Source organism: Elephas maximus, chromosome 8 (genome assembly GCF_024166365.1).
Source record: "Elephas maximus indicus isolate mEleMax1 chromosome 8, mEleMax1 primary haplotype, whole genome shotgun sequence".
Lineage (NCBI taxonomy): Eukaryota > Metazoa > Chordata > Mammalia > Proboscidea > Elephantidae > Elephas > Elephas maximus.
In genome coordinates, this window is record NC_064826.1 from 42,896,440 (window position 1) to 42,917,855 (window position 21,416).

The 21,416-nt window shown below is 39.7% G+C and overlaps 1 long non-coding RNA gene across 2 annotated transcripts in view; it reads right to left on the reverse strand.

Moving 5' to 3' along the window:
• The window catches only part of LOC126081519 (uncharacterized), a 93,942-nt gene that overhangs the window by 14,066 nt on the left and 58,460 nt on the right, over positions 1 to 21,416 (reverse strand). Inside the window, exons 2-4 of one of the 2 annotated variants that reach the window (XR_007518416.1) lie at positions 19,986 to 20,092; positions 18,585 to 18,697; positions 15,646 to 17,070 (exon numbers count right to left, since the gene is read on the reverse strand). This is a non-coding gene — a long non-coding RNA (uncharacterized LOC126081519). Of the gene's footprint in view, positions 1 to 15,645; positions 17,071 to 18,584; positions 18,698 to 19,985; positions 20,093 to 21,416 lie in introns of those variants that run through there. The other variant, XR_007518415.1, reaches the window with a different exon arrangement.

Consider the following 21,416-nt stretch of genomic DNA (forward strand, 5'->3'; position numbering starts at 1 on the left):
ATACTTCTTTCAAGTAATAATGATTTTCCGTCTCAAACTAAAAGTTAACACTATGCTATTCTCAGCCTGTGATTCCCACTATTATTTAATATTGTCCTTAGAGAACCAGCCATTATAAGACAAGAAAAAGAAATAAAATGTGTGGGTTTTGGGGTTGGGTTAATTTTCAAAAGAAAGATAAAATTACTTTTTATAGATGATAGATTTGAATTATTTACCTAAAATTAAAAGAATTCACTTAGAACCATTTAGACCTAAGAAAAAAGGTCAGTGGTTTCCTTGTATATCATTAATATCAGAAAATGTAATAGGAAAAATAATTCAGTCCTTAATAGCAAAAAAAAAATAATAATAAAATGCATAGGAACAAACTTAGCAAGAAACCCATAAGACCAAAAATTAAGAAAACTTTAAGAAGGTAATAAAAGAACACCTTGATGCAGGGAGAAATACTCTGTGTTCTTGAATCAGAAAGCAGAGTGATAAGATGCCACTTCTCCCTGAAATTAATCTATCAGTTTTAGTAGACAACACAGACCCATGGGCCTCATGTCAATTTGGGCATCAGCTGGGTTTTTTGTTGGCTGTTACCATTGCTGTGTTTAACTTTTATAATAAATGCTTTTAGATGAAGCATGAACTACCTGTTCCTGCTATTTTCTTTTGTTTCAAACCCATTTAGGTTGCTTGTGTGACCACTGATTTGATGCACTTCCTACTCAAATCCAAGTGTAGTCTTTTCTACATAACAACATAAGTTTTAACTTTTTCTGAAAGAATAAACAATAGAGACTGGTCAGGGACAATTTCAATTTCAATTTGTAGGGCCCAGTGCAAAAAGTACGATAAAATGCTGCTAACGCCACTAAAGAATAAAGGTTTTTCCTTTCTTCTTCAGTCTCTCTCTCAACTTGTTATGGTGCTTTTGGGCGGAAGAGGGGAGCTTTAGGTGAAAGTTTAAAGCTCAAGTTAATTTCTCATACAAAAATTTATACACATATTGTTATTTGACCTTAGTTGCTATTCCTATAATGTGACAGCACACTCCCCCTTTCCACCCCAGGCTTCCCATGTTCATTCAACCAGCTCCTATCCCTTTCTGCCTTCTCATTTTGCCTACGGACTGGTGCTGCCCATTTTTAGTCTCATGTATCTACTTAAACTAAGAAGCACACTCTTCACGAGTATCATTTTATGTATTTATACTGCAGTCTAGTTGTTGTCTGAAGAGTTGGCTTCAGGAATGGTTTTAGTTCTGGATTAACGGAGAATCCAGAGGCCATGTCTTTTGGGGTTCCTCTAGTCTCAGACCATTAAGTCCAGTCTTTTTATTTGAAATTGAGTTCTGCAGCACACTTTTCTCCTGCTCCACCACGCTTTTCTCCTGTTGTGTTCCCTGTCAGGGCGGTCATTGGCGGTAGCTGGGCACCATCTAGTTCTGGTCTCAGGCTGATGGAGTCTCTGGTTTATGTGGCCCTTTTTGTCTCTTGGGCTAATATTTTTCCTATGTCTTTGGTGTTCATTCTCCTTTGCTCCAGTTGGGTTGGGACCAATTGATGCGTCTTAGATGGCCACTCACAAGCTTTTAAGACCCCAGATGCAGCTCACCGAAGTGGGATGCAGAACATTTTCTTAATAAACTTTGTTATGCCAATTGACCTACATGTCCCCTGAAACCATGGTCCCCAGACTCCCACCCCTGCTCTTCTATCCCTTGAAGTCTTTGGTTGTATTCAGGAAACTTCTTAGCCTTTGCTTTAGTTCGGTTGTGCTGACTTCCCCTGTATTGTGTGTTGTCCTTCCCTTCAGCTAAGATAATTCTTGTCTATCTCCCCCTCCTTCCCTCCACACCCTCTTAACCATCAAAGAATGTTTTCTCCTATGTTTAAACCTTTTCTTGAGTTCTTATAATAGTGGTCTCATACAATATTTGTCCTTTTGCAACTGACTAATTTCACTCAGCATAATGCTTTCCAGATTCATCCATGTTGTGAGATGTTTTGAGGATTCATCATTGCTCATTATCATTGCATGGTATTCCTTTGTATGACTATACCATAATTTATCCATTTGTCTGTCGATGGGCACCTAGGTTGTTTCCATCTTTTTTCTGTTGTCAACAGTGCTGCAATGAACATGAGTGTGCATGTATCTATTCGTGTGATGGCTCTTATTTCTCTAGGATATATTCCAAGGAGTGGCATTGCTGGATCATATGATACTTCTATTTCTAGCTTTTTAAGGAAGTGGCAAATCAATTTCCAAAGTGGTCGTACCATTTTACATTCCCACCAGCAGTGTATAAGTGTTCCAGTCTCTCCACAACCTCTCCAACATTTATTTTTTCTGTTTTTTGTATTAATGCTAGCCTTGTTGGGGTGAGACGGTATCTCATTGTAGTTTTGATTTGCATTTCTCTAATGGCTAATCATCATGAGCATTTTCTCATGTATCTGTTAGCTACCTGAATGTCTTTTTTGGTGAAGTGATTTTTTTATCCTTTGCCCTTTTTTTAAATGGGTTATTTGTCTTTTTGTTGTTGAGATTTTGCAGTATCTTCTAGATTTTAGAGATTAGACCCTAATCGGATATGTCATAGCCAAAAATTTTTCCCAGTCTTTAGGTTGTCTTTTTACTCTTTTTTGTGAAGTCTTTGGATGAGCATAAGTATTTGAATTTTAGTAACTCCCAGTTATCTAGTTTCTCTTCTGGTGTTCGCACATTGTTAGTAATGTTTCCTTTTCTGTTTATGCCATTTATTAGGGCACCTAGAAAGAAAGTCCCTATTTTTTGTTCCATGATCTGTATCATTTTAGATTTTATATTTAGGTCTTTCATCCATTTCGAGTTAGCTTTTGTGCATGGTGTGAGGTATGGGTCTTGTTTCATTTTTTTGCAGATGGATATCCAATTATGCCATCACCATTTGTTAAAGAGACTGTCTTTTCCCCATTTAACAGACTTTGGGCCTTTGTCAAATATCAGCTGCTCATAGGTGGATGAATTTACATCTAGGTTCTCAATTCTGTTCCATTGGTTCATGTATCTGTTGTTGTACCAGTACCAGGCTGTTTTGACTATCTTGGTGGTATAATAGATTCTAAAATCAGGTAGTGTGAGGCCTCCCACTTTGTTCTTCTTCTTCAGTAATGCTTTACTTATCCAGGGCCTCTTCCTTTTGCATATGAAATTGGTGATTTGGTTCTCCATCTTGTTAAAAAATGTCATTGGGACTTCCAGCCAACATGGCACCATAGACAGAAGCACCATGCCATCCTTCCACAGCAAAGACCCAAAAAACTAAGTAAAACAGAGACAAATGTCATTCCTGGATCCTGAAGTGCCAAATGAAGAGACAGAGAACTCAGCCAAGCCCCAAACGGAATAAGAAACTGACGGAGGACAGAGAGTGAGGAGAGATACATGAGGGGGGCCCCATCAGCTAACCAGCATGGATCCACCATCTTGGACTCCAGTTAGGGATTGGCAGACAGGGAGAACAGGGAAGCAGCTTCTCAGAATTCCCAGCAGGAGACAGAGCACCCGCTAACCAGCGATACCTGCTTTCCCACACCCCATTCTCTCCCCACTTCTCTACCTCCGAGTTTCTTAGCTAGCTGCAGTGGCTCAGCCAGTCGGGAAGTGCAGTGTACGTGCCACTTGGATTTGCCTTGCCCACATCAGAGATCGGGGGGACAGGGAGTTCAGGAAAGCGGCTTCACCAAGTTTCCAGCAGGAGACAGAACACCTGGTAATGAGCGAACTCTTTCCTACCCCTTCCCCTTCTTTCTCCCCCACTTTGGCCTCCTCTGCTTCCCGCCAGCTGCAGTGTCTTGGCCAGGAGGCAACTGCTTTGGCCTCAGGCTGCTAGGATTCACCCTACCCACACGGGCCAGGCCCCTGCGCTGGTATTGGTTCTTTCTGTCTCTTTTGGTTTCTTCTGTGCCTCCTACCACCTCCTCCTCCTTTCTCTGGAACACCTGGCTCCATGCGCCATCTTTGCTTCTTTTTGAAAGGCTGTGAAGCCACACTTGACTGAGGAACCACTCCCCTGGCCCCCAACACCACACTGGTGGGATCCCTGGGATTTTTTTTCCATTGCTTTGTTTTGTTTCACTTTGTTCTGTTCTGTTTGTTTGTTTTCTTTTTCTTTTCACAGGTTGGGAGCCCCTACTAGCCAGACTGCACTACACAGCTTAGGAGCCGTTCCCTCAGTCTGCGCAGCTGTGTAGGTGGAATCCCTGGGGGCATTTCTTTTTTTCTTTTCTTTCTCTTTTTCCCTTTCTGTCTGTCTTCTTTTCTCAGTTCTCATCTCTCTACACTTATCTTCTTTTCCTGTCTCCTGAATACCTGGTGCTGTGTGACATCTATACCCCCTATAGGCAGGCTATACTGTGCAGCCTGGGAGCCACTTCCTCGATCATAGAAGCCCCACCAGTGGGACTCCGGGACTTTTCTTTTTCAAATTTTTATCTAGTTATTTTTTCCTTTCTTTCTCCTTTTTTCTTTTTACTTTTCTTCATTTCTCAGTTTCTCATCTCTCCACTCCAATGGTCAGTTCCCTTAGCACTCTTTTCTCTCTCTCTCTTTTTTTCTTTGTTTATTTTTGGCTCCTGTTTTTCTCTTCTCTCTCCCCTCTTTCCCACACCCCTGTTAGCTCCACACATCACAACTCCCCCCTCTTTCCTGCCTACTTGCACCGTGCACTGAACAGGCATGGCCTACTGGAACCTGCTCAGCACTGATTCCTGGCCTGCCCTGTCGGCCCTAGTACGTGCCACAAACAACCCATCCCAACCCCTTCCCTTCAGCTGGACCTGTCCTGCTGCACCATAGCTGAATGACTGGCCCTGCCCATTGGACAAGGAGGTGAAAAGTATCGTGACTACAGACAAGCAAACAACAAAGAACACACAGACCACCTGCTCAGACATAACCAAATAAAACAAAAAGGCAGGACCAAACAAACAAATCTACAATCGAGGAATGAAGAAAATAACTACTGAATGTCCCAAAGACAGGAGACAATATAAAACCATATTAAAGAAAAGGACAGATTGACTCCATTAGGTGTCCAAAATAAAACACCAGATGACTCCAGTAGAAGAAAAGGCACTAGAACTACCCGACAGGAAATTAAAATCTCTAATATTCAGAGCAATCCAAGAGTTGAAGCAAAAAACAGACAAAAATGAGGAAAACATAGGCAAATTTTTGGAAAAGGCAGACAAATTCATGGAAAATACAGACCAAAAAATGGAAGAATTCAGGAAAGTAATACAGGAACAAAATGCCAAAATAAATTCACAACTAGAAATCATACAAAAACAATTAGAAATCCGAAAGATAAATAACAAGATTTCAGAAATGGACAGTGTCATAGAAGAGCTGAGGAACAGGTTTGAAATGATGGAAGACAGAATCAATGAAATTGAAGACAAACACTTGGATACAACTCTGTTTGAGAAAAAATCAGAAAAAAGAATGAAGAAACATGAAGAAACCCTGAGAATTATGTGGAATACAATCAAAAGCAAAAATTTGCAAGTGACTGAAGTCCCAGAAGAGGGAGAGAAAACAGAAAACACATAGAGAATCATTGAAGAATTGCTGACAGACAACTTCCCTAATATCATGAATGATGAAAAGCTGACCATTCAGGAAGCTCAACGAACCCCATATAGGATAGACCACAAAAGAAAAACAACAAGGCATATCATAATCACAGTCACTAAAACCAAAGACAAAGAAAAAATCCTGCAAGCAGCTGGAGAAAAACAAAAAGTCACATACAATGGAGAAACAATAGGACTAAACTCTGATTATTTGGCAGAAACTATGCAGACAAGTAGGCAATGGTATGACATTTATAAAACCTTGAAAGAAAAAAATTGCCAACAAAGAATAATATATCCTGCAAAACTTTCATTCAAATATGATGGTGAAATTAGGACATTTCCAGCTAAACAGAAATTAAGGGAATATGTAAAAACCAAACCAAATTTATAAGAATTATTAAAAGGAGTCCTTTGGTCTGAGAACAAACAACATCAGACCACAGCCTGAATCTAGGATGCAAGATTGTACCAGCCAGCTACCAACATAGGAAATGAACTCTGAAGGACTATCCAAAACCAAAAGAATTGCAACAGGGAACCAGAGAGGTAAATCTGTAAATGACAACAACGTCAGAACAATAAAAGAGAGAATAAACAGTATAGGTGTAGAACTATCTAATGAAGAGGAAGGCAAGGTGATACCAAGTAATAATAGACTGGTTCAAACCTAAGAAGATAAGGGTAAATTTCAAGGTAACCCCACAAAGAAAGTTAAAAAACCTACTCATCAAAATAAAGGAGAAAAACCTAAAGTCTGAATAAAAACAAAATCTACAAAAACAAAAGAAATGAAAAAGAAATCCACGAACAAAAGGAGCTCAGCATAGGACATTACGGTGAGTGAAATAAGTCAATCACAAAGGACAAATATTAAGACTGCTACTGTAAAAACTCATGAAAAGGTTTACATATAAAAAGAAACAATATTTGATGGTTACAAGGCTGGGGGTGGGGATGGAAAAACACTTAATAGACAAAAGATAAGTAGTAACTTTGGTGAAGGGTTAGGCAGTACACAATACTGGGGAAGCTAGCACAACCTGTGCAAGGCAAGGCCATGGTAACTCCATAGACACATCCAACTCCCTGAGGGACTGAATTGCTGGGCTGAGGGCTGTGGGGACCATGGTCTTGGGGAACATCTAGCTCAATTGGCATAACAGAGTTTATAAAGAAAATGTCTACATTCTACTTTGGTGAGTAGCGTCTGGGGTCTTAAAACCCTGTGAGTGCCCATCTAGGATATTCCACTGGTTTCACCCCTTCAGGAGCAAGGAAGAATGAAGAAAACTGAAGACACAAGGGAAAGAGTAGTCCAAAGGACTAATGGGCCACATCTACCATGGCCTCCACCAGACTGAGTCCAGTACAAGGAGATGGTGTCTGACTACCACCATGGAGTGCTGTGGCAGGGATCACAACAGAGGGTTTCAGACAGAGCTGGAGAAAAATGTAGATCAAAATTCTAACTCAAAAAGAAAGACCAGACTTGCTGACCTGATAGAGACTGGAGAAACCCTGAGAGTACGGCCCCTGGACACCCTTTCAGCTCAGTAACAAGGCCACTCAAAGATTGAACAGGCCCACGGAACAAAACAAGACTAAAGGGACACGCCAGCCCTGGGGCAGGGACTGGAAGGCAGGAGGGAACAGGAAAGCTGGTAATAGGGAATCCAGGGTTGAGAAGGGAGTGTTGACATGTCGTGGGGTTGTTAACCAATGTCATACAACAACGTGTATACTAATTGATGAGAAACTAATTTGTTCTGTAAATCTTCATCTAAAGTTCAATTAAAAAAAAAAAGTCGTTGCAATTTGGATCGGGATTGCATTGTATCTGTAGATCCCTTTGGGTAGAACTGACATTTTCACAATGTTTAGTCTTCCTATCCATGAGCAAGGTATGTTTTTCCACTTATGTAGATCTCTTTTGGTTTTTTGCAGTAGTGTCTTGTAGTTTTCTTTGTATAGGTCTTTTACGCCTCTGGTTAGATTTTTTTCCTAAGTATTTTATCATCTTGGGGGCTATTGTCTATGGTACTGATTTAGTGATTTCCTCTTCGAAGTTCTCTTTGTTGGTGTAGAGGAATCCAACTGATTTTTGTATGTTTATCTTCTATTGTGAGAATTTGTTGAAATCCTCTATTAGTTCCAGTAATTTTCTTGTGGATTTTTCGGGGTTTTCTGTGTATAAGATCATATCATCTGCAAATAGGGATACTTTCACTTCTTCCTTACCAATCTGGATGCCCTTTATTTCTTTTTCTGGCCTGATTGCTCTGGCCAGGACATCCAGCCAAACCCAATGCCGTCGAGTCGATTCCAACTCATTCTGACCTTATAGGACAGAGTAGAACTGCCCCATGGGGTTTCCAAGGAGCACTTGGTGGATTTGAACTGCTGACCTTTTGGTTAGCAGCCATAGCTCTTAACCACTGTGCAACCAGGGTTTCCAGGACCTCCAGCACAATGCTGAATAAGAGTGGTGATAAAAGGCATCCTTGTCTGGTTCCCGTTCTCAAGGGGAATGCTTTCAGACTCTGTCCATTTAGGATAATCTTGGCCGTTGGCTTATATAAATGCCCTTTATTATGTTGAGGAATTTCCCTTCTATTCCTATTTTGCTGAGAATTTTTATCATGAATGGGTGTTGGACTTTGTCAAATGCCTTTTCTGCATCAATTGATAAGATCATGTGGTTCTTATCTTTTGTTTTATTTATGTGATGGATTATATTGATTGTTTTTCTAATGTTGAACCATCGCTGCATAACTGGTATGAATCCCACTTGGTCATGGAAAACTGTTTTTTTGATATGTTGTTGAATTCTATTGGCTAGAATTTTGTTGAGTTTTGTGTCTGTGTTCATGAGGGATACTTGGTCTGTAATTTTTTGTGTGTGTGGTGTCTTTAATTGGTTTTGGTATCAGGGTTATGCTGGCTTCATAGAATGAGTTTGGGAGTATTCCATCCTTTTCTATGCTCTGAAATAACCTTTAGCAGTAGTGGTGTTAACTTTTCTCTGAAAGTTTGGTAGAATTCTCCAGTGTAGCTGTCAGGTCCAGGGCTTTTTTCTGTTGGGAGTTTTTTAGTTACTTCTTCAAACCCTTCTTTTGTTATGGGTTTATTTAGTTGTTCTATGTCTATAGGGTCGCTGTGAGTCGGAATCGACTTGATGGCACTGGGTTTGCTTTTTGGTTTTTATGCCTGTTTTAGTTTAAGTAGGGAGTGTGTTTCTAGAAATTTATCTGTTTCCTCTACGTTTTCAAATTTGTTGGAGTACAATTTTTCATAGTATTCTGTTATGATTCTTTTAATTTCAGTTGGGTCTGTTGTGATATCACCCATCTCATTTCTTATTTGGGTTATTTGCTTCATCTCAAGTTTTTCTTTTGTCAGCTTGGCCAAAGGTTTATGGATTTTGTTGACCTTTTCAAAGAACCAGCTTTTGGTCTTGTTAATTCTTCAATTGTTTTTCTATTTCATCTATTTCTGCTCTATTTTTTGTTATTTCCTTTCTTCTGGTTCCTGTGGACTTCTTTTGCTGCTCTCTTTTTATTTGTTCAAGTTGTAGGGTTACTGTTTTGATTTTGGTCCTTTCTTCATCTTTGGATGTTTGTGTTTATTGCTATAAACTGACCTCTGAGCACAGCTTTTGCTTTGTTCCCAAGGTTCTGGTAGGATGTGTTTTCATTCTTATTTGATTCTGTGAATTTCTTTATTCCATCCTTGATTCATTCTATAACCCAGTGGTTTTTGAGCAAGGTGTTGGTCAGCTTCCATGTATTTGACTTTTTTTTTCCTTGCTTTTTCTATTATTGATTTCTACGTTTATGGCCTTATGGTCAGAGAAGACGCTTTGTAATATTTCGATGTTTTGGATTCTGCTAAGGCTTGCTTTATGACCTAATATGTGGTCTATTCTGAGAATGTTCCATGTGCGTTGAAAAAGAAAGTATACTTGGTTGCTGATGGGTGGAGTGTTCTCTATATGTCTGTAAGATCAAATTGGTTGATTGGGGCATTTAGATCTTCCGTGTCTTTATTTAGCTTCTTTCTGGATGTTCTGTCCTTTATTGTAAGTGGTGTGCTGAAGTCTCCTACTATTATTGGGGAGGTGTCTAGTTCTCTTTTCAATGCTATTAGAGTTTGTTTTATGTATTTTGGAACCCTGTCATTGGGTGCATAAATATTTGTTATGCTTATGTCCTCCTGGTGTATTGACCCTTTAATCATTATTTAGTGTCCTTTCTTATTTTTTTTTCTTATCCTTTGTGATGGATTTTACTTTAAAGTCTATTTCGTCAAATTAATATTGTCACTCCTGCTCTTTTTTGATTGTTGTTTGCTTGATATATTTTTTTCCATCCTTTGAGTTTTAGTTTGTGTCTTTGAGTCAAAGGTATATCTCTTGTAGGCAACACGTAAATGGACTGTGTTTTTTTATCCATTCTGCTACTCTGTCTCTTTATTGGTGCATTTAGTCCATTTACATTCAGTGTAATTATTGATAGATATAAGTTTAGTGCTGTCGTTTTGATTTTGTGTGTGTGTGTGTATGTGGTGTCGACAGTTTTTTTGTTCCACTTAATTTTCTGTGCTGAGTCTTTGTTCTTTATGTATTTTCTTTTCATCTTTGTCATTGTTGTTGATTTTGTGTTTGCTGAGTCTTTATGTTTTTCATTTTTATGTGTAGGATTGTTAGTTTCCTTTGTGGTTACCTTAGTATTTACCTCTGTTTTTTTTAAGTTTAAACCAATCTTTTGTTTCTTAATATCCCCTTGACTTCCTCTCCATATGAAAGTTCTATGACTACATTATTTTTCCCTGTTTTTTGTTTTAATGTTGTCATCTTTTACATATTGACATCTCTGTTTCCCTCTTTTCAGTGTTTTAGCTTTGATTTATTTTTGTGACTTCCTATCTGGGTTGATATTTGATTGTTCTGTCTTGTGTTCTAGTCTTGGGTTGTTATTTGATGTTATTGATTTTCTAACTGGAGGACTCCCTTTAGTGTTTCTTGTAATTTTGGTTTGGTTTTTCCAAAATCCCTAAACTTCTGTTTATCTGGAAATGCCCTAATTTCGGCATCATATTTGAGAGAGAGTTTTGCTGGATATATATATAATTCTTGGCTGGCAATTTTTTTCTCCTTCAAGGTTTATATATTTCATCCCATTGCCTTCTTGCCTGCATAGTTTCTGCTGGGTAGTCAGAGCTTAGTCTTATTGATTCTCCTTTGTAGTTGACTTTTTGTTTGTCCCTAGTCACTCTTAAAATTTTCTCTTTATCTTTGGTTTTGGCAAGTTTGATTATAGTATGTTTTGGTGACTTCCTTTTGGGTACTACCTCGTGTGGGGTTTGATGAGCTTCTTGGATAAATATCTTCTCATCTTTCACGATAAGTTTTCTGGCAACAAATCTTCAACAATTCTCTCTGTATTTTCTGTTATCCCCTCCCCCCCCCATTCTCGTACTTCAGTCACTCGTAGGTTATTCCTCTTGATACAGTCTCACATAATTCTTAGGGATTCTTCATTTTTTTAAATTCATTTATCTGCATTTTCCTCAAATAAATTGGTGTCAAGTGCTTTATCTTCAGTCTCACTAATTCTGACTTCCATTTCCTCAATTCTGCTCCTATGACTTTCTACTGAGTTGTCTAATTCTGAAATTTTATTTTGAATCTTTCGGATTTCTGTTTGTTGTCTCTCTATGGATTCTTGAAGCCTGTTAAATTTGTCATGCTCTTGTGTAACCTTAAGTTCCTCTGTTGCTTTGTATGTGTGTTCCTTGGCTTGGTCTGTGTTTTGTCTGATCTCCTTCCTGATCTCTTAAAGAGCTCTGTATAGTAATCTTTTGTATTCTACCTCCAGTAACTCTAAGACCTTCTCTTCCATCAGGAGGTTTGTTGGTTTTTTTGTTTTGGTCACTTGCTGAAGCCACCATAGCCTGCCTCTTTATGTAATTTGATATTGACTGTTGTCTTTAAGCCATCAATAAGTTATTATATATATATTTTTTTATGTTTGCTTATTGTGTCCTACTTCTTGTTTTGTTTTGATATGCCCAAATAGGTTGGTTGTGTGAGCTACTTTGATTTTTGGCATCTTTGAAGCTCTCACGTCCTGTTACCAGGTAGTTAGAGCTGTTACTAGGTACGTTAGCCAAGGAGTCCAATTACTTTTCTTGTGTGGATTTACCTCAGGTGCCCAGGTTGTCGGTCATCAAGTATGTGGTGCAGGCTTTCACCTACTGTCCTAGATGCGCAGGGTTACATAGGGGTGATTGGAGTAGGCACAGGTATCTGGCTGCAGGAGGGGGTTATGTGCTAAGCAAGGTAGGGGGCTGATGGCTGTCCCTGAGTGCCTGAGTGGAAGGCGTGTCTGTGTTCCCTACAGCATGTAAGTGGGTGGGTTTTGCAGCCAGATTTTGAGCACCCAATGCTAATGGCTGTAAGGACTGGGAGACACCACTTATTCTCGGACACCTGTCATGAGTGGCTAGGTGGAGTGGGTGGAGCCACCAGTCCTAAGGCCCCTAATGCAGTTAGGTGAGAACCCTGCTTAATAGATAGGGCAGTGTCAAATGTCATGAATCTGCCACCCCCCTTAGCTGTTTCAGTTTAAAATAGGCTTCAGGCTTATATCCTGTTGTACTGTGCTAATGAGGATCTACGCTGTTGCAGTGGGCCCACACAGGTCTGGGCTGGGGCGAAGGGCATTCAAGTTCCATGGGCCCCTTATGCCTGTGTCTAGGCAAAGGGGTTGTGCCTGCCCTGAGTTCCCTGCTTAGGGCAGCTGGGAGGGGAGAACTGCTTGAGGCCTGAGATGGCTCCCACTTCCGGCCCAGGGGGCATGGCAGTCACTGAAGCCGGATCGGGACCAAAGCAGAGTGGGGGGGTGGGTGGGTAAATGAGAGAGAGAGGTACTTCCCAGAAGTAGGAAGGGTTTTTTTGATCCTGCACGGTGAGTTAGATGCTTGCACTTAACTTTCGCAGATTCAATGCCGCGTCTCCCTGGTTCCAGAGGCTTGAGCAGACTCTCCACTGCTTGGTTTCTCCCAGTGTGGAAAATGTGTCCCGAATGCTACTGCTTGCCTTAGCCTGTGCACGCCAGCTGATCTAGGCTGCCGGATACCAGCCAGGTCAGGTCTGGAAAATCCTTGCTGCTTCTGAACTGTCTCTCCCATCCCTGCCACTCAGTCCAACTCCTCAACTTTGTCTTTGATGTTCAGGGCTCCTAGATTGTCATATATAATCAATTCACTTGGTTTTTTCAGGGACCACCAGAAGCGAGTGACTACTTCGCCATCTTGGCCCCACCTCCGTTATGGTGCTTTTAATTTGCTATTTAATGTTGTTCTAAGTAAAGAAGAATTTAAATTTTTCCATTCTTCTTAATATTGTGCAATGCCACTTTTAAGTGCAAATACAAGTGCATTTAACTTGAGTGCAGAATCACTGAAATTACACAGTTTGTATCTTGTAGGTCATATATGCAAATGTTTTTTGTTTGCTACATAAAGCTAGCTCAACTGTTTTTATATGACTTCATGATATACGTACATTCTACCAACACATTCTGCCTTCAGCTTACTGATGAGTAAGGAAGGACTGAAAGGAAAAGCACTGTGGCTTGACCTATCTTTCCATTTCCTTCTTTGTCATCATTTTCAACATGTCTTTAACTAATAGAGGGTATGAGTAAGAAAGGATATGATAGCATCCCTTGGTTATTTGGGTTTCTCAGAATGTCATTGCCATCTTTCTGCATTCAAAGCAATTTATGGGTCAAATGGAAAGCATGTTCTCTCAGGGCTATCAGTGCCCTGCTTACTCAGCCATAGACATAGCATGCTTAGTTTGTATTTGCTTTGGGTCCTGCCAAACTCCCAGGCATCATGGATCCACCAGAATTTTGTGCTCATGGTACATCCTGAATGTTATATACAAATGGAGCAGCAAGTAACTATGAATACACATATTGTGCCTGTCTCCTCTGCTCACAAACATGCTCCATTGTCCTATTTCACTTTACTCAAGACATACAAGTTCAAAGATAAAATTATTAAGAATTTAAAGACAGTGACAGCAGAGCATTAAACCAAGCATGGAGCCCTTCTGAGTGCAGGGTCCCGTGTGACTTCATCGGCCATATATCCATGAAGCTGGTCCTGAGACTAACTAAACATTTTTGAAAAGGAACAGCAATGCTGGAGAGAAGTTGCCCTACAAAATATTAAATAATACCATAGAGGAACAATAATGAAAATAGTGTTATGCTGGTATACAAATAAACTAGTAAATAACAGAATGGAATAGAAAAATGCCAGAAAATATTCAAGTCAATGTAAGAATTTAGTATGTGACAAAATACTACTTTAGATCAATGGGGACAGGAAGAGTCTGTCAGCAAATGATGGTGTTGAAAAGTTTTCCTGCCTTAGACCATGCACCAAAATTAATTCCACATGGATTAAGAACATAAATGTGAATAATAAAAATATAGAAAAATATTTATATAATCTGTGTGATGGTTTTCCAAGCTGACTGACACATTAAAAATATATAAAGGAAAAATTTGGAGAGATTTGATTATTAAAAATGAAAACATTTCTGTTCAATAGAGAATTTCCATAAATGAAATAAAAAAAATGACAAACTGGGAAAAAATATATTTGGAACATATATGACAGAGAAAGGTTAATACATTTAATATGTTTTAAAAGTCCTTACAAATAAACAATTAAAAAATTAAAACCTCAAGGAAAACAGAGGGAATTCAGACACATACAGAGAATTAACACATGCAAATAAAGAAACACAAATATCCAGTAAACCAATACAAATATATTCAACCTTCTAGATATCAAAGAAGTGTAAATTAAAACAATTAGGAGATACTAATTTTTACTTATGAGAAATTATTTTTTTAATGATAATGCCCAGTTTTTGTAAGGATTCAGGGAAATGGAACTTTCACGCTGCACTAGTAGGAGTAGATATTAGTACAGCATAACTGGAGGGCAATGCAACAATATGTATCAAAAGCCTTTAAAACATTGATGTCCTTTGAATAAACAGGAATTTGTTCTTAGTAAATAATTATGGATTGTTTATCTACAAACATATTTGTAATAGCAATTATTTGGGAACAACCAAATGTCTAATAATATGTGGGCAGGAAAGGGTTAAGTAGGTAGGGTTGTTCTGAGCCCTTGGAATATTCTATCTGATAAGAGTGTTTTTGTATGCTGGAGGCCTTGGGCCAAGATATACCTGTTTGACCAGATAAGTTTATCTTAACAATGTGATTTGTGGGGAATGCCTGTTTTTGCTTTTGGTGAGGGTAGGGGTAGTGGAGGAGGAAGGACTGGATTCTGAGTAGCTGAGGTTAGTCACATAGGTGCTGGATACCTACATGAGTGACCACTAATAAAACCCCAAACACCAAGGCTCAGGCGAGCTTCCATGGTTGGCAACACTTTGTGTGTGCTATCACACATTGTTTCTGGGAGAATTAGGCACATCCCCGGGCAACTGCACTGAAAGAGACACTTGGAAGCTTGTGTCTGGTTTTTCCCAAACTTTGTCCCATGTGCCTTTTCCCTTTGCTTATTTTAATCTGTATTTCATGGTAATAAACTGTAACCTTGAATAGAGTGAGTCCTTCTAGTGAATCAACAAGCCTGAAAGTGGTCTTGGAGAACCCCAACACAATAACGGAATAGTTCAATAAATATGGATACTACAAACCCCTGTAAATTGATGATGCTTAAAGAATATTTAATGGCATAGAAAAAGTTTATGATCTATTATTAAGTGATTAAAAGTAGGCTATATAATAAAACTTCAATATGATTTTTTTGTTGTTAAAGTATAATTTCTGTAGAAGGTGGGATTATAGATTATTTTTATGTACTTCACTATGCTTTTCTATGTTTTACATTTTGTAATAAACATGCAATTTAAAAATATTATTTTGGAATGCTATTTTAAAAAAACAAAACTTTATTCACTGATCCTTATGCCATTTGACTATACTACTCTTCAATCTCTCTTGTCACTCTCAAACCCCTTCCACCCACCCATACACACTCATTAAACATTTTGGTACTGTCTTCTTCCTTGCTCAAAGTCTTGCCAATATTCTGGTGATTTTAATGTCTGTGTGGATGATTCAGTCAACTGTAATATGATAATTTTCTATCATTGACTTCCTCAACACCAGTGACCTCTATCTGTGCTCTCTCTTCAGCTATCCCCACCCAGGTCTTGTCCTGGACACTCCCATTGTCAGAACTACTCCACTCTGACATCTTAAATTCTACTATTCCTCTTTTTTTCCTCAATCTCATACTTCAATTTCTCTCATTCCTTTACAGCCTTCCAAGTCATCACGACTTACTGTAGTGAGGACCCCCTTCTCATTTTCTGACAATCAACAAGCCTCCTCTTATCTCCACCTTCTTTTATAGTCATTCTAGGAGTCTAATTCCTATTCCTTCCTTCCCTTTCCCTTTTTCTGTAGAGATTCTTTCACTGTACCAGCAGTGCAAAACTCCAAACCTGGGCCATACCAACTGATTGTCCAGTCCTACTGAGCACAGCTGTGTAAAATCATGCAAATGAGCAGATGGGTAGCACTGGGAGTCTATGAATTACAGTGTTATCTGGGCCGTCTTGTTGACCAGCAACCCTTCCATCTGTTTGTGTCAGCTTCCTCTCCCAGTCTGCTCAAAGCCTATCCCAATAGCCATCATATTCACCAGTAGAGCCCCACAAACTCCTTAAATTCCTGAATCTCTTCCTCCATCACCTCCCATTCACTCTGAGCTAATGCTGTCACCCTCTAAGCCACAGGGAAAATAGAAACCATCAAGTTAGAATTTTCATAACTTCCTGCCCCACTTTTACCTGCAAACTTATCTTCATCCTTACCACCCACTTTTCTTCCTCCTGCCTTTCAGACTCTGTGGAAGAGGTTTTGCTCCTCTTGCCTAAAGAGTCATGACTCAATCTGTGTTCTACATAGTGTTGTGATTCTACTGACCTCTTACCAATTACTCCATAGTCATCCTTTATTTCTTCTCAGCATGTAAGCAAACTAATGCCTTTCCTATCTTAAGATCTTTTTCTATGACCCTATATCCCCTCTGTCCTTCTTTTTACAGTCATGCTTTTTAAAGGGATAGGCTACATTGCCAGCCTTTACTTCCCACTCAGTCCTCAGTCCATTGTTATCTACCAACACTATTTCCTTGAAACTGCTTTTGCCATATCCTGGTTGGTAAATCCAACACGACTTCTCAATATCATTTGATAGCGCTGACGACTCCTTCCTTCTTGAAATTCTTTACTGTTGGTTTTCATTGGTAAAATATTAGTCTGTTCTGATTTTCTTCCTTGCCACTTCTCAATTTCCTTCAAAACTCTTCTCCCTGTAATTGTCTTTAAAATATTAGAAAACTTTATGGGACTTCTCACTGCTTGGGTGATTTCATGTATCCCACTTACACTAATTGCTCCCAAATCCTGTCTCCAGCCCAGCTCTCCCTTATGAGTCTTGGGTCAGTTTATTTACAATAGACTGGTATAGGACATTTGCACTTGGGTGTCCCCAGGCACATCATATCCTGATGCATCTTCTTTGGCACTGGAAATTTCAGCCATATTGAATAACCTGGGGTACCCTTCTGGGAACCTGCTATCTTCTCAAGTCTCTCTACCTTTTACCAACTCTGTCTATCCTGGTCCTTTTGCCTGAAAGTTTATTCTTATTTCTTCCGGTGGATAATTCCCATTCATCCTGCAACACATAGTTTAGGAGACACCCTCTCTGTGAAATCTTTCTTTACTCTCCCATGCCCATCCTAGGAAAGGATGCTGGGAATCCTGTGCATCCCTTGATCATAATGCTTACTAAACTATACTGTTCTTCAGTTTACTTAGATGATGAAATATTTGAGGGAAGGAACTGAGATTTTCACTTTTATATTTGTATTGCCTAGCAAGTAACAGGTACTAGGACTTAGTTAATGTTTGCTGAGCAAATGAATCAGCCTCAATGATAAATCCCCCATGTTAAGCTCTAAGTCCTAGAGGTTTTGTATTTAATTTTCCTATAATTCCATACACAAAATTAAAGTCCATGGGGGCCTCACAGGTCATTTAAATGTATGCATCAGGCTGGGTTAAGGAGTGTTGAGCCTGTGGTGAACTACAGTGTTCCTCTAAAGGCATTCAAATTATAAATAAAGTTTTCACAGGAAGGCCTCAGTGGTATATCCAAGTTTGTGGAGTGCTGCTTCCATGAACCAAAGCATAATGTGCAGCTGCATACAAAGGGTCACAGGCCCAGGGCCAGTAAGAGCCTTGGTCTCCAGGAGAGCCCAGTATGTGGCCAGCAGTTGCCACTCTTATGGCATATAATGTGGGCCCAAGGAAGGCAGTTTCTTACACCAGAAGTTCATGGGCAATTTATGGCCATCATAGGTTTTCCAGAGACTCCAGAAGGCATGAGAGGAGGTGAATCTGTGGGAGAGCATTAATGGGAGTACCTCTTGTATAGCAATTTGAACACATTCTAGAGCCTTTTTTTTTTAGGGAACCCCATTTAAGGTAGGCTGATTTCCAAGGAACAGCATAAATGGGCTTAAACAAACTTTGTAAATGAGAAATATGTTGCCTCCAGAACCCAAAAAGGGCCTAAAAGTTGTTGGGCTTGTTTTAGTGTTATAGGTACCGAGAGGGTCAATAGCTGTTTTTTGACAGTGTCAGGGATGGAATGGCCTCAGTTTACCAAATAATTTTCAGGAATTTAATCAAGATGGCAAGGCCTTTACTATGTATGGGACAATGGTCCATCCCCTTTTTGTGAGTTCGTTTGTGAATATTTGTATGTCCTGAATGAATGTGTCAAATAAATCTCATCAGAGGAGGATGCCATCAATGTGATGTCATACCTGTGTTCCTGGAGAAAGCTGGATCAGGTTTGGATCTTGTCTGCAAAGATTGTGTTCAATGGCAGGGCTGTTAAAGTCTCCCATGGATATCCAGGTAAAGGTGTGTTGTGTCCCTTCAAAAATGAAGACAAACTGGGGCTGAGAAACTGTTGAAATGGACACTGAACAGAACATATCAACCAAATCTACAACTATTGTTTTTGGATGGAATCAGTAATTTCAAAATATTTGGTATGGGGACCTTTGTGGGTAGGACTGCTGCATGCAGAGTTGCATTAATCCATGCGAGGTGCCATACCTTCTTTCCAGGGTTAAGAATGGGCCAAATTGGGCTGTTAAATGGAGAAACAATGGGGATAATTGTTCTTCTCCAAATTGGCCTTGTATAATGAGTTTTAATCCTTTAAGGCTCCATTTTAATTTATACTGGGCTGTATTAACTATTTTAATGGGGGTGGGGAGAGGAGGCTTCCGGGGGAAGGTCTCACTTTATCAAGCTGACTATAAATGCCAAGGTCATAATTTAATTTTAATTTATTACTTCCTAGGTCAGAGCATTCATGTACACTATGGGATATTTTAGGGCAATGGGTGCTATGACCATGGGGAAGTTAAGATGGTTAAGATAAAGCATACATATTTGTGCTCTGTTTTATATTTGGCAACTCCCTATGAGTATAGAGTGTACCTTAATTAAACTTAGTTTGATTCTCAGGTATAACTGTAATTTGAGCTCCAATATTGACTAAGGCCATTGACTTGATGGCATTTTTTTTTTTTTTAATAAGCTATCTGATTTTAGGAGTGTGGATCTCATCATGCCACATGATATTCAATCTGAGACAGAAAGATAGGTCTAGGCTGAGACACATGATCCAGGAGTGCTGTAAGGAAGACCCTAATTCTGCACTGCTGTCCCTCAACTCCAATTATTGAAACTTCCATCTTAGGCCAGTTAGATCTGTAACAGAAGCTCAGTAGGACTCAGCAAATGCAGCACAAAGCAGCACAGCTCCAAGTGCAAGCTAACCAGCAAACAGAAGCTCATAGTGCTTGCTCATCAGTTACTTAGCAGGCCAAAACAAGAGAAGGAAGACCTCCTAGAGGTGGTGGTTATCACCTAGACATCCTGCTCACAGAGCCAATAATAGTTTTGGTCACCATGCAGAGGTGACATGAACTCCCCACCCAAAATTTGTCTTGAATATTGAAATTCTGATGCCACACCAAGAGGAATGAAAATGTTTATTACTAATATAACGAGGCTTTCTGGGGAAGAGCAGAGAAGACTCTCAAGCAAGTCCAAAAATGAGCGAGCAGGGAGGGGTGACTTGCTTCAGTCTTTTGGTGGTTAGGAGGTGGGCCTGCAGAGAGGGGTCCCTTACCCTGGTAGAGACTTACATGGTTTGAACTTCCCACAAGCACAAAAGGAGGGAGCACCCAGGTTTTCTCATCAGTTTGTCCAGATGCAGGGCAGAAGGGAAGGAAGTAGTGGTGGGGCTTGAGAGCTGTTGGTGATCAAACATTGAAGTGGAGTCAGACTTTTTACTACAGAATACTAGACAGCATTGATGAGTCTGGACCTCAAGCAGATTAAAAGCATAGAGATGTCCATAGGACATCCATTTAACACCTTAGAGAGAGTCAATAATCAGGGACTCTAGAGGTTAAGATTTTATTGCTCATGTGAAATTTTGGAGCTTTTGTAATTTTTCCGTATTTGTCATTTATATCATCTCCTGTTTCCTGTGAGTAGCCAGGAAAATTCATATAACAAAAAGGGCCAGGAATCTTGTCCTCAGGGGTAGAATGTGTGTGTGTGTGTGTGTGTGTGTGTGTGTGTGTTTGATGAAGCTGAGTGGTACTGAATATCTATTTCCATCTTTTTTGATGTCTTCTTGTACTGCAGAAGGTAGAAAGCTGAAAACCATATTTCCCTGACTTTTCTAGAAGTGAAATAGAAGTCATCTTCCTTCTATATTTTGGCTGTTTTTCTGTTGGCAAGCATGATCTTTGGGGTTTTCTACTGTGGTGTTCCAGTGTCTAGCCACTAGCTCCATGGGTGTTGAGAGACAGTTACGGTGTGGCAGTGATGGCTTCTTGATCCCAACTTTTTGTCCCTGAATCACAGCTATCTTCGTTACCTCATGCTGCTGTAACACAAATATCACAAGGAGATGGCTTTAAAGGACAAGGATTTATTGTCTCACAGTTTCTGAGGCTAAAGTCCAAAATCAGAGCATCAGCTCTGGGGAACGGATCTTCTTTGTTGGTGGCCCCAGGCATTCCTTGGCTTGCAAGTGATGGTTACGTGGCATCTGTCTCCCCGTGTGTGTGTGTGTTCGCGTGTGTGCGTGCATGTATGTGTGTGTGTGTGCATGCATGTGTCTATTCTATTCTTTTTATAACACTCAGAAGATATTAGGTTTAGAACCCATCCTTCTCTAGTATGTCCTAATAGCATAAAAAGACAACCTCTTTTTCCAAACAAGATCATATTCACAGGTACAGGGGTTCAGACTTCAACATATCTTTTTAGGGGACACAATTCAACCCATAATAACAGCTGTGCGTCATGAACTCAACAGTTCCAGTAGTGATTTCCTGATTCCTCATCTTCCTGATGGCTACAGAGATAGTAGCTCACTTGGAGGATCAGTTCTTCATTGTTCTGAGGGTTATTCCTGGAGGCTCACCTTGGAGCCTGCTCCTCCAGCCATTCCAGTTAATTTGTAAATACGCAATTCCTTTTTGCTTAAAATAACTAAAATGGTTTGTATTTCCTGCCTGAACTCATTGATATCACACATGTGTATTTGTGTGTGTGTGTAT